Genomic DNA, 12,251 nt, shown 5'->3' on the forward strand with positions numbered 1-12,251 from the left:
GGCATGGTGGCAGGAACCTATAGTCCCAGCTACTCAGGAGGGTGAGGTGGGAGGATCCCTTCAGCCTGGGAGGTTGAGGTTGCTGCACTGACCCAGGACAACAAAGTGAAAACCTGTCTCAAACAAAACAAACAAAACAAAACAAAAAACAACGTGCAAAGCAGAGATGGTATGATCAGAACTGAAGCTTCAGGTCAGGCATGGTGGCTCACACCTGTAATCTCAGAACTTTGGGAAGCCAAGGTGGGTGGATCAACTGAGGTCAGGCGTTTGAGACCAGCCTGGCCACTGGCCAACATGGTGAAACCCCTTCTCTACTAAAAATACAAAAATTAGCCGGGCGTGGTGGTGCATGCCTCTAATCCCAGCTACTCAGGATGCTGAGGAACAAGAATCACTTGAGCCTGGAAGGCGGAGGTTGCAGTGAGCCAAGATTGTGCCACTGCACTCCAGCCTGGGCAACAGAGCGATAGACTGTCTCAAAAACAACAGCAAACTGAAGCTTAATGTCAGAAGCAGGTTTAAAGATGATTTGACCTTAAGTCCCAGAGTAGCAAATAGAGCTCCTAAGGTTAGGATTCATTTTTTAAGAAATGTGGAAGCTCTGCCTCCCTATAGACATGAAGTGATCACAGCAGAGGAAAGAGGCCATCTGCCCAGGCTGGGCACCAAGCAAAACCTGAAATCACCTTCAAAATGTTTGGGAAAGATACCTGTGCCAAGAATTTTATCCAGTTGTATAAGCTTTGTATAAACAAAGCAGTTGTAACTTTGTTTATTAAAGTGAGAATTATTTTATTGACTTTAATATTTTTCATTATTAAGGAAATAATGGAATATGTTGGTTCTATTAGTTGAACTAAAATCTTCCAAGGAAGGTTGAAGCATCTGAACCATTTCTGCTCTGGGAAATGCCCATTTTCGTTCCAGAAATGCCTCACAAGGGGACTCCCCCTCCTGGCCATAGCAGATTGGACTTGAGGTGAGTATATTAAGTAGGGCGGACCCACTTATGGTGTTTTGTTCCTTGGTAAGCACATGACTCACACCAGGCCAATGAGGGTCCTTTCTCAGGATTTGAAAAACCAAAGCTGGCCCAAGAGGGTTATTCTCTTTCTAGGACCAACAGAGACAGAGGACATGAGGTTTGTTTGTGGCACAGTTCCTAGGAAGAAGCCAGCACAAGAGAAACAGATGAATAGAGAAGCTTCCAGGCAGTGTTGGAACTTCTGGTCCTGGTCTGTGAGGCCCCAGTATGCGCTTGCTGTCTCAGAATCCTGTGAGCCTCTCTTCCAACACAGATTCCTTTCGGCCTCAGCTAGTTTGACTTTGGGTTTCAATCACATTTCACCAAAAAAAGACTACATTCATAAAGTGACTTCAAATAAGCTTGGTTTTAATTTACATTGTCAAAAGCTAACTTCCTTTTGATAAGTGTCTCATATATCCCACCCAAAATGCTAAGAAATAAAGTGATCACAAATGGCTGATGCATTTTTCCTAATAAAAGCAGCAATTGTTCAAAATATTTTTTTCTATCTATACCTAATATTAGAACATTTATCCAGGCAACCCCCCAAGGATCTCTTTCTTATGAATCACCTTAGCCTAAATTATATTTCCACTTCTATCACATGATTGCACTGAATGTATATTATCACTTCACTCAAATGCTTTCTTCTCTAAAGCAACAAGAAGTAAATCATTTGTAAGAAAAAGTACATACATTACTTTCTTATTTTCTTCCCTTAAGTTACATAAAATTTCCCAGACGCTTACTCAAGCTCATAGTATCTCTAACCATGACTTATTTTAATAAGTGGGACTGTCCCCATTTGCTCTTTTAGATTTCCAAGTTCCTAAGGCTAAGCAGAAACCCTAATCCTTGTGGATATCCAGACAAGTGCTAATTTCAAAGACAGCTATCTAAGCTGGTTAGCGGTTTTGTTCTTTGAAAAGAATCCCGGGTTTGCTTATAATAGCAGGGTTAATCATTGCACCCGTAGTTTTTGTTTGTTTGTTTTTGTTTTGTCTACACATTCTTAGAGCATCAGCCTCCTATTTCCTTCTGGGATTCACCCTTTCTCCATTTGCAGTCTGAGATCTCAGTGGCACTCTGACCCTCTGCATTAGGAGTAGAGTCATGCCCAGGCCAAGACCACCTGCATATGTGTTCCTGAAGTGGGCACATGACCTAAACCAGTACAATTAGAGGACATCTCGAGACTTTTATGAATGCCACCAACAGATAAGTTTTTCTCTCTGTTGGACATGACCTTGAGGGACTATGAGGCTGGCATTTCTGCAGCCATCTTATGACCATGAAAAGATTATCTGAGAATTAAGTCAGCCCAAAGGTCGTCTGAGAGATGGAGAAAGGGAAACCAGGTCCTAATTACTTGCTAATTACCTGAGCCAAAAAAGTAACTTTTCTGCTAAAGCCCATTCAAATGGATCTTTCTGTTACTTACAACCAAAAGATTCCTTTTGTTGTTTGTTTTGCCATCAACTCTTTATTTGCTGCTAGCACAGTCCACCAAGCCTACTGGGCAGCACTGCTGCCAACTATGGCAGGGTCCAGGTCCAGCCCACGGCTCTGCAGCTGGGTCTCCTGCAGCCTCCAGTCATCCGGAGGGGGCCCTGACAGCATCTGGAGACCCCCACGCCAGAGGTGAGGGGTGAAATGGGCTGAGCTCAGGGTTAGTGTTCCCCTAGACACCTCTGGAATTCCTACTTCCTGCTCCCTGCCGAGATGAGCACCCCAAATCCTCCAGAGGGCTGGGATGGGTTAGAGTTGAGAATGGGGCACCCTCAAAGCCCATGGGTCCCTGTGAACCCCTGGAATCAGAAGGCCCTGGCAGGCATCCCCGCCGCCCTCACCCCGATCCCCATCCCTGGGAGCTGGCCAGGATGGAGAGTGGGGGTTCAGAGAAGAGTGAGGGGCAGTGGGGGCTTCTCCCCGGGGGCCATCCTTGTGTGTCCCCGCGGTTCCCTTGCACAGGTGCAGGAGGCCGTCAGGAGTCAGGGCCAGGCGTCAGGGTCCAGCGTCACAGGAGGATGGGCCACAGCAGGAGGCTGTAGAGACGCAGGGCAGTGGCCACGCCCACGCCTCCGTCACGGCCACCGTGGCCCAGTGGTAGAAGCTCACGCAGGCCGTGCGGCAGACTCCGAGGGGCAGGAGCAGGCTGTGGATGACCATGACTACCAGCCCGTTGGCCACTTTATCTGAGAAGCTCATGAGGTCGCCCGTCATGGCCAGCGAGGTGACAACGATGGTGGCACAGCCGGAGTCCCGCAGCACAGCCGCTGCGTACACGGCCACGCCCAGCTCCTCCGCGAGCGCCACCGGCGCGGCAAACGCCAGGAGCACCAGGAGGCCCGAGAAGTAGGTCATGTTCCTCCCGATGCACTCGTTGATGGGCTTCATGAGGAAGGAGAAGCCGCTGAGGTACATCACCACGGGAGTGGTCGCGATGAGCTGCTTGGGCAGATTGGGAGAATAGGTGAGGTACACGCATGTAGGTCTGAGACAGGTTCGCGATGCCCACCTGGTAGAAAACTGGCTCCCAGAAGTCCAGTGCTTCCAGAGCAGCAGGGGCTGGGCGACGGCGGGTGCCACCAGGGGGCTGTGCCGACCAGGCTCCTCTGCCCGCGGCCAGCGCCTCTCCTGGGTGCCCGGGTGGAACAGCAGCGAGATCACGTCACGACACCCACCACCAGCAAGGACAGGTTCCGGAACATGGGCACGTCCTGGCACTCCAGCTGGTCGCTGACTCTGATGTCCTAGGTGGGCCCCGCCCGCGACGAGCCCTGCAGGCGCAGCAGGAGCCAGGCGGCGGAGTAGACGGTGATGTTGGCCACCATGGTGAACGTATACCTGAGTGCACTGAGCTCCACCTTCTCATGACAACCAAAAGATTCTTAACTGCTTTTAAACTTTCAGCAAGTGCCTTTCAGACCTTGTCCACCCTTTAGGATCCTACATGTGATTCTACAAACTAACCCTCCTGCCCTCAAGTCCTCTTTCATTGCTATAATTTTGCCCATGATCTTAAGACATAACCTGACTCTGTTTTATCTCATTTTAATTCTGTTATTTCCAACTATGGATTAAAGATAATCTTTGCCTTCCTATTGCAGTAGCCAGTTTCAGTCGGTTAGATTTCTTATTTATTTATTTATTTATTTTAAGACTCTCTAGATCAGGCTGGAGTGCAGTGGCATGATCTCAGCTCACTGCAACCTCTGCCTCCTGGGCTCAAGCAATTCTTGTACTCCATCCTCTGAATAGCTAGGATTAGGGGTATATGCCACCACACCTGGCTAATTTTTTTGTATTTTTCGTAGGGATGGAGTTTCACCATGTTGGCCAGACTGGTCTCGAACTCCTAACCTCAAGTGATCTGCCTGCCTCGGCCTCCCAAAGCGCTGGGATTACAAAGGTGAGCCACTGCCTGGCCTGGTCTGCTAGATTTCTTAATTTCAGAAGGAAATTGTAGCTATGAGGAAGAGAACCCAAGGAGACATTCGACAGTTCTGAAATATTAAAAACAAATATGATTAACCCTGCCTTGAAAGATTCTATGTAATCCAAGTTTGGTTCAATCTGTCTTTTTTTCCTGTGGTTTTCTTAGTTGTCTTACCCCAGCTTCCCAGCCTTTTTTCTCCAGCTAAATTCCCCTTGCTGTCCTTTGACAGCTATTTCGAACGGTTCCGAGGGGAGTCAGCCAGGGGAAGTCTGAAATATATATTAAATTCAGGCGAGGGGCTGACATTCATTAATGCTCTAGGGTATCCTGGCTCCTAGGTCATTCACATCAAGGAGAGAAACTGGTCTATCCACTTCCATTCTGGCTCCTAATTCTTCTCTAGACCAAAGCCAGGGTGCTTGATTTGCAGTGCAAATCTGATGTCATTTCTGTGCTTTCAACGCTTTAGCATGTGTATTTCATTTTTTAAAACTTTTTATGCACATATCTTCAGTACAGTTTGATGAGTTTTGATAATTGGATATACCTGTGAAACCACCACCCTAAACAAGATAATAGACTATCCCATCATCTCAGAAAGTTCCCTTGCTCCCCATTTCCAGCCATTTCAACCTCTTCTTACCCCCAACCCCAGAGGGGTTGATTCTTGTCACCATAGGTTAGTTTGGTCTATTTTTTGATTTCATACAAATATAGTCATACAAGATAGACTTCTTTGTGCCATGCTAATTTTACTGTACATAATCTTTCTGAGATTCTCCTGTGGTGGTGTGTGATCAGTAGGCTGTTCCTTTTCAATGCTGAGTGTGAATGCCGTATGAATATATGGCTTCTTTTTTTTTGAGACAGAGTCTCACTCTGTCACCCAGGTAACCAGGCTAGAGCGCAGTGGCACATATCTGGGCTCATTGCAACCTCTGCCTCCTGAGTTCAAGCTATTCTCCTGCCTCAGCCTCCCAAGTAGCTGAGATTACAGGTATGTACCACCACAACCAGCGAATTTTTGTATTTTTAGTGGAGACAGGGTTTCACCATGTTGGCAGGCTGGTCTTGAACTCCTGGCCTCAGGTGATGTGCCCACCTCAGCCTCTCAAAGTGCCAGGATTTCAGGTATGAGCCACTGTGCCTGGCCTATGGCAATTTATTTATCCACTCTCCTGTTGACATTTGGGTTGGTTCTAGCTTGGAGCTATTTTAAGCCTGCTATGAATATTTGTCTTCAAGTCCTTTGTGAATATAAATTGCCATTTCTCTCAGGTAATTGCCTGTGAGTAGACTCACCAGATCATAGAGCCTTTGAAAGTCTAAAGACCCATTGTTTTTAGGATGAAAACCCAAACCTAAGGTCCTGTATAGTCCTGACTGCTTCTCTGGAGACATCCTGCATGCTTGCCCCTTCCCTTAACTCTGAACTTCAGCCTCTATGTTCTTCCCTTTGCCTGAAACATGCTTCCTTGTTTCTCTTCCTGTTAACCTTGACTCACCCTTCAGATGTAAACACTGACAACATTAAGGTAAAGACCCGTATTACAGGCATTCCCAGCTCTGTGTTCTTGATGCCCTAGTACTTAACCAAGACTGTGGCTCTATATTGACATGTATTAATATTTGTTTAATGTTTGCTTCTCGTGCCGCAGCAAGCGTCACTAGGGCAGATGTGTTTGTTTTATTCACACAATGCCTAGCCTAGCTTCTGGCAGATAGTAAGCACTCAACAAACCATTGTTGGATGCATAAATAATGGCTGCTCTATACCCCACAACTAAGGAAGAAGTGGGGATTTTCTTCTCTACTTTGGTAAAGTCCCATTTGGTCACCCAGAGAAGGAACCCTCCATGTTCGTATCATGGATTTCTTCATGACCTGGACGCAGCAAGAGGGGAAATGATCAGGCAATCAATGACGTTCAGGCTGTCTGGCTTCCAGGAAAGAGAAAAGATTAAACTTCAGTCGTGATCATTCTTGTCCTAAACAGACCATTATGTAAACCAAATTCCTGCTAAACAGGCTTCCGGTCCAAATAAGACAACAAGGCAATGCACTTAGCAAATATTTCACCTTGAAGGAGGCCAAGACATTTGCTCCTGGTGTTTTTTCCCCTTGGTTTATCTTCTGGAACACCGGGTACTAGGGGCATTCTCAAGACGCCACTGCGTTTCTTGGAAAGTGGGACTGTTTTAGAGTTGTTCCGGAGGCCAGGTGTGGTGGCTTACTCCTGTAATCCTAGCACTTTGGGAGGTCAAGGCAGACGGATCACCTGACGCTAGGCGTTCAAGACCAGCCTGGCTAACATGGTAAAACCTGGTTTCTACTAAAAATACAAAAAAATTAGCTGGGCGTTGTGGTGGGCACCTATAATCCCAGCTGGCTGGCTGAGGCAGGAGAATGGCTTCAACCCTGAGAGGCGGAGGTGGCAGTGAGCTGAGAATGCGCCATTGCACTCTAGCCTGGGTGACAAGAGTGAAACTCCATCTCAAAAAAAAGAAAGTTGTTCCAGAAAAAAATTAGGGTCCATAATGCTCTTCCCTCAATAAAATTTGTTTCCCACATGGAAATGCACCACCGTGGGGCATTTTTACTCTCTGAGTGGCTAGAGTGGAGATGCTGAGTTGAAAGCCACATTTAACAACATGCTGTTACTGTGAGCAAGGCTACTGAAGTGTTTTGCTATGCATCCCCCCAAAATCCCAATACGCGCAGTAAGGAAGATGATTAATATAATCTCACATACCTTCATATGACTCTTTCTCATGGATAATTTTCTCCCCAGGTGGGCTTTTTGTCTGTCTCCAGTGATAATAATGAGTAGACAAGTGTGTGGATACTGTTTCTTCTTTAGATGTTTTGCCTTTGCAAAAATAGTGCAAATCAAAGTGATTCTAAGCAGATGAGCTGTAAGTGTTAAAGAAAACAACATTAGTTTGTGTCACCACCAGACTACTTTTATTGCTATCAGAAAATGAAAGTGTTTTAGGAAACAGCAAATCCCTGTAAAAGGAATAGAATAGGGATTGGTGGTTCTTGAAGAGGATTTGAGGAAGTCAAAGGTGATAATATACGTTAGAAAGTTTGCTAAAATATTTGTCAATTAACTGTTCATACCCTTTGATGTAGTAATTCTTTTCCTGTATATCTGTCCCAAAGCATTCATCATAGATACAGACAAGGGTTTATAAACAAGGAAGGTAATTGCTGCATTATATATAATATGGAGAAATTGGAAATGGCTTAAACATTTAACAAAAAGAGAATGGCTGAATATATTCTGAGGCCTGTTTATCGTATAATGTTAAATTTAATATTTACAGAGAGTACTTAACATAGAGAAAGATTCTAGTGAAAGTAGTACCTACAAAAGGGCCTGAAATATTGTAGGCAATCAGTAAATATTTGTTCATTAATACATAAATGCATTGCTTTTTAAAAATTAAATTGGGCTGCGTATAGTGGCTCACGCCTGTAATCCCAGCACTTTGGGAGGCTGAGGCGGGTGGATCACTTGAGGCCAGGAGTTCAAGACCACCCTGGCTAACAGGGTGAAACCAAGTCTCTACCAAGAATACAAAAATTAACTGGGTGTGGTGACAGGCGCCTGTAATCTCAGCTACTTGGGAGGCTGAGGCAGGAAAATCAGTTGAACCCAGGAGGCAGAGATTGCAGTGAGCCAAGATGGTGCCACTGTACTCCAGCCTGGGTGGCCAGGCAAGACTCTGTCTCAAAAAAATAATTAAATTGAATTTTAAAAATTGATGCATAATAGATGTACATATTTTGGGGGTACAAGTGATGGATTACTTTTTATTTTAAAATATTTTATTTATTTTTATTATTCTTTTGTACTTGATCTTAGCCAAAAGGCTGAGAAGCAATTATTATTATTACTATTTGAGACAGGGACTCACTCTGTCACTCAGGCTGGTGTGCAGTGGTGTTCACCGCAACCTCAAACTCCTGGGCTCAAAGGATCCTCCTGCTTCAGCCTCCTGAGTGCGTGTCACTGTGCCTGGTTAATTTTTTAATTTTTTGTAGAGATGGTGTGTCACAGCGTTGCCTAGGTTGGCCTCAGACTTGGTTTCAGCTATCCTCCTGCCTCAGCCTCCCAAAGTGCTGGCATTATTGGCATAAGCCACTGCACCCACCCTGGATTACTTTTATAATTAAAGCAAAAAAATGATTTAAAAATCTGGCAGAGAAATCAAGGTTAACATAAAAGAGCAACGACAACATAGACGATGTTAACATTCCCGGAAAAGCATTGAATGGAAGAAGGAAAGAAGATGAAAACAACTCCTTCTTTCCCTCCCTCAAAATAAACAACCAAAAACTTGATCTTGAATATGGGCCCATAGAAGAAACTCTTTCAGAACATTTTAGGTGAAAATAGAGTCCATATGCAGTACTGGGTGTGCTTTCATCTAAAATGAGCTTCGGTTAATAGTTCCAGAGCACTTTGTGTATGCTAGCAATTTTTTCTGAGATCTTGGTTTGAGGATCCCTCCTAATTTAAGAGAATTTTATCCATTCACTGTTTTGTTAGGTGAAGAGTTGGACATATTTCTGTCCATCAAACAGCCTCAATTCAAAGACAGACCACCTGACTGATTTCCTACTTTTGGTCATCTAAAATAAAGACTGGCAACTGCGGGCATTCCTGAAAAGCGTTTGCCTTGTCCATTTGAGCTTATTTTTAAAGAATGACTCATGGCCAATCTGCACTCCAGCTTTTGATACTTAAGAGTGAGAGTGAGTGAGTGAGAGAGAGAGAGAGACAGAGTGTAGAGGAATGGCAGATAGAGGTACAAAAAGAAAATGAACAAAGAAATGTGGGTTGGAAGCCATACTCTAAGCTAAGGACTGCATCTAATTGGAAATTAGGGGCCAACATACACCTACAGTGGTATAAAACTAAGATCAGGACAAAGCCATCGAAGTCCAAGGTTACTCCAAGGGATAGATACATGGGTGTGAAGCAAATGACATCGTGACTCTGTGTGGGCAGACCCAGTTTTGAGGAGTCTGGGGAAATGTTAAAATTTTGGAAACCCTCTTGAAGAAAAGAATACAATTTTAGGATACAAATACAGATGCTCCTCAACTTAGATGGAATTGCATCCTGATATACCTACCATAAATTGAAAATATTCTAAGTCAGAAATGTGGCCAGGTATGGTGGCTCATGCCTGTAATCCCAGCATTTTGAGAGGCCTAGGTGGGAGGATTGCTTGATCCCAGGAGTTCTAGATCAGCCTGGGCAACATAATAGACCCTGTCTCTACAAAAAAATTTAAAAATTAGCTCAGCGTGGTGGCACATGCCTATAGTCCTAGCTACTAGGGAGACTGAGGTGGGAGGATCATTTGAGCCTGGGAAGTAGAGACTGCAGTGAGCCATGATGGCACCACTGCACTCTAGCCCGGGTGACAGAATGAGACCCTATCTCAAAAAAAAAAAAAAGGGAAAAAAAGGAAATGTACCCCTAACCGACTGAATATCATAGCTCAGCCTCGTCTGCCTTAACTGTGCTCAGGACACTTACATGAGTCTACAGTTGGACAAAATCATTGAACACAAGTGTGTTTTATAATAAGTGTTGAACATCTCATGTAATGTACTGAATACAGTACATTGTAGAGTACAGTATTGGTCATTTACCCTCGTGATCTCGTGGCTGGCTGGGATCTGTGGTTGGTACCACTGCCCAGCATCTCAAGAGACTATCTATTGCATATTGCTAGCCCAGGAAAAGATTACAATTCAAAATACAAAGTATGATTTCTACTGAGTGTGCATCACTTTTACACCATTGTAAAGTCAAAAAATCGTAAGTCGGGGACCATCTGTACAATAATAAGACAACGTGGCAGTGATTACTAAACACATAAATACATTCACTAAACCCGACTTTGTGTATCCTAAACCAACTCTCCCTAAGCCATATAATGTCCAGAGGCACTCCAGAGTTCTCTGACACGAGAGAGATTGTGATGGAAGGAAAGTCAGAGAGAAAGGACTTATTTGTTAACGTGCACGGCCAGGCGTGGTGGCCCATGTCTGTAATCCCAGCACTTTAGGAGGCAGAGGCTGGTAGACCACCTGAGGTCAGGAGTTAGAGACCAGCCTGGCCAACATGGTGAAACCCTGTCTCTACTAAAAAGACAAAAATTAGCTAGGTGTGGTAGCAGGTGCCTGTAATCCCAGCTACTTGGGAGGCTGAGGCAGAAGAATCACTTGAACCTGGGAGGCAGAGGTTGCAGTGAGCCAAAAGCATCCCATTGCACTCCAGCCTGGGCAACAAGAGTGAAACTGTATCTCAAAAAACAAAATAAAGGCCAGGTATGGTAGCTCACGCTTGTAATCTTAGCACTTTGGGAGGCCGAGGCAAGCAGATTGCCTAAGCTCAGGAGTTCAAGACCAGCCTGGGCAACACAGTGAAATCCCATCTCTACTAAAATACAAAAAAAAAAAAAAAAAAAAAAAAAAAGCTGGATGTGGTGGCATGAGCCTGCAGTCCCAACTACTCAGGAGGCAGAGGCAGGAGAATCACTTGAACCCGGGAGGTGGAGGTTGCAGTGAGCTGAGATCACACCACTGCAGTTCAGCCTGGGCAACAGACCGAGACTCCGTCTCAAAAAAAAAAAAAAAAAAGAATTTTATTTTAATTTCTTTAAAGGTATGCACACTTCCCATTTTGATACTGTCAAAATGGCCTCAGAGAAGTTGTTGATGTCTGTGGGCCCACAATAGTATACAAGCGCTCTCTTATCCCTCAACAAAACTGAGTGAGATTCTTTCTTAATCCCTGCAAACCTGCTGGATAAAAAATAGCTTATTGTCAATTATATTTGCTAATTTTATTAGTAGCTAGATGGCTAATTTTACGTGTAATTTGGCTAGGCTCTAGTACCCAGTTTTTGGTCAAACACCAGTCTAGATGTTGCTGTGATGGTATTTTGTTTTTTAGATGAGATTATTATTTAGGCTGGGTACAGTGGCTCATACCTGTAATCCCAGCACTTTGGGAGGCCTAGGGGAGAGGATTGCTTGAGTCCAGAAGTTCAAGATCAGCCTGGGTGACATGACAAAACCTTGTCTCTACAAAAAGAAGGAAAGAAAATTAGCCAGCATGGTGGTGTGTACCTGTAGTCCCAGCTACTTGGGAGGATGGCTTGAGCCCAGGAGGTTGAATTTGTAGTGAGCCATAATCACACCACTGCACTCCAGTCTGGGCGACACAGTGAGACCCTGTCTCAAACAAAACAAAACAGTATTTAAATCAGTAGACTTCGAGTAAAGCAGATTACCTCCATAATGTTGGTAGGTTTTGTGTTCCTTATGAGACTCTAATACCTAACGATCTGAGGTGGAACAGCTTCATCCCAAAACCATCCCCCACCCCGGTCTGTGGAAAAATTGTGTTTCAAGAAACTGGTCCCTGGTGCCCAAAAAGTTGGGGATCCCTGTCCTAGAAGAACTCATGTTGGGATTAAGAGTGAATCGACCCTCATCCATGTGTTCTCCACATGAGGGATGCCCTCTTGCTTCTCTACTACCTTTTCTTCTACATCTCAGAATTCTTGGAGGGTCTCTGTTTCTTTTTTTTTTTTCCCATTTATTTATTTTATTGCATTTTAGGTTTTGGGGTACATGTGAAGAACATGCAAAATTGTTGCATAGGTACACATGTGGCAGTGTGATTTGCTGCCTTCCTCCCCATCACCTACATCTGGCATCTCTCCCCTTGCTATCTCTCCCCAGCTCCCC

The 12,251-nt window shown here is 44.6% G+C and overlaps 1 pseudogene across 1 annotated transcript; it reads right to left on the reverse strand.

Moving 5' to 3' along the window:
* Positions 1-1,374: 1,374 nt before the first annotated feature.
* On the reverse strand, positions 1,375-5,870 carry LOC116554896 (annotated as a pseudogene). Its single transcript, XR_004270319.1, has 3 exons — positions 5,772-5,870; positions 4,644-4,698; positions 1,375-3,920 (listed from the first exon to the last, which is right to left on the reverse strand). The product of XR_004270319.1 is annotated as a major facilitator superfamily domain-containing protein 12 pseudogene (transcript).
* Positions 5,871-12,251: the final 6,381 nt, after the last annotated feature.

This window comes from Sapajus apella, unplaced genomic scaffold (assembly GCF_009761245.1).
Source record: "Sapajus apella isolate SASKATOON/1434 unplaced genomic scaffold, GSC_monkey_1.0 scaffold2, whole genome shotgun sequence".
Classification (NCBI taxonomy): domain Eukaryota; kingdom Metazoa; phylum Chordata; class Mammalia; order Primates; family Cebidae; genus Sapajus; species Sapajus apella.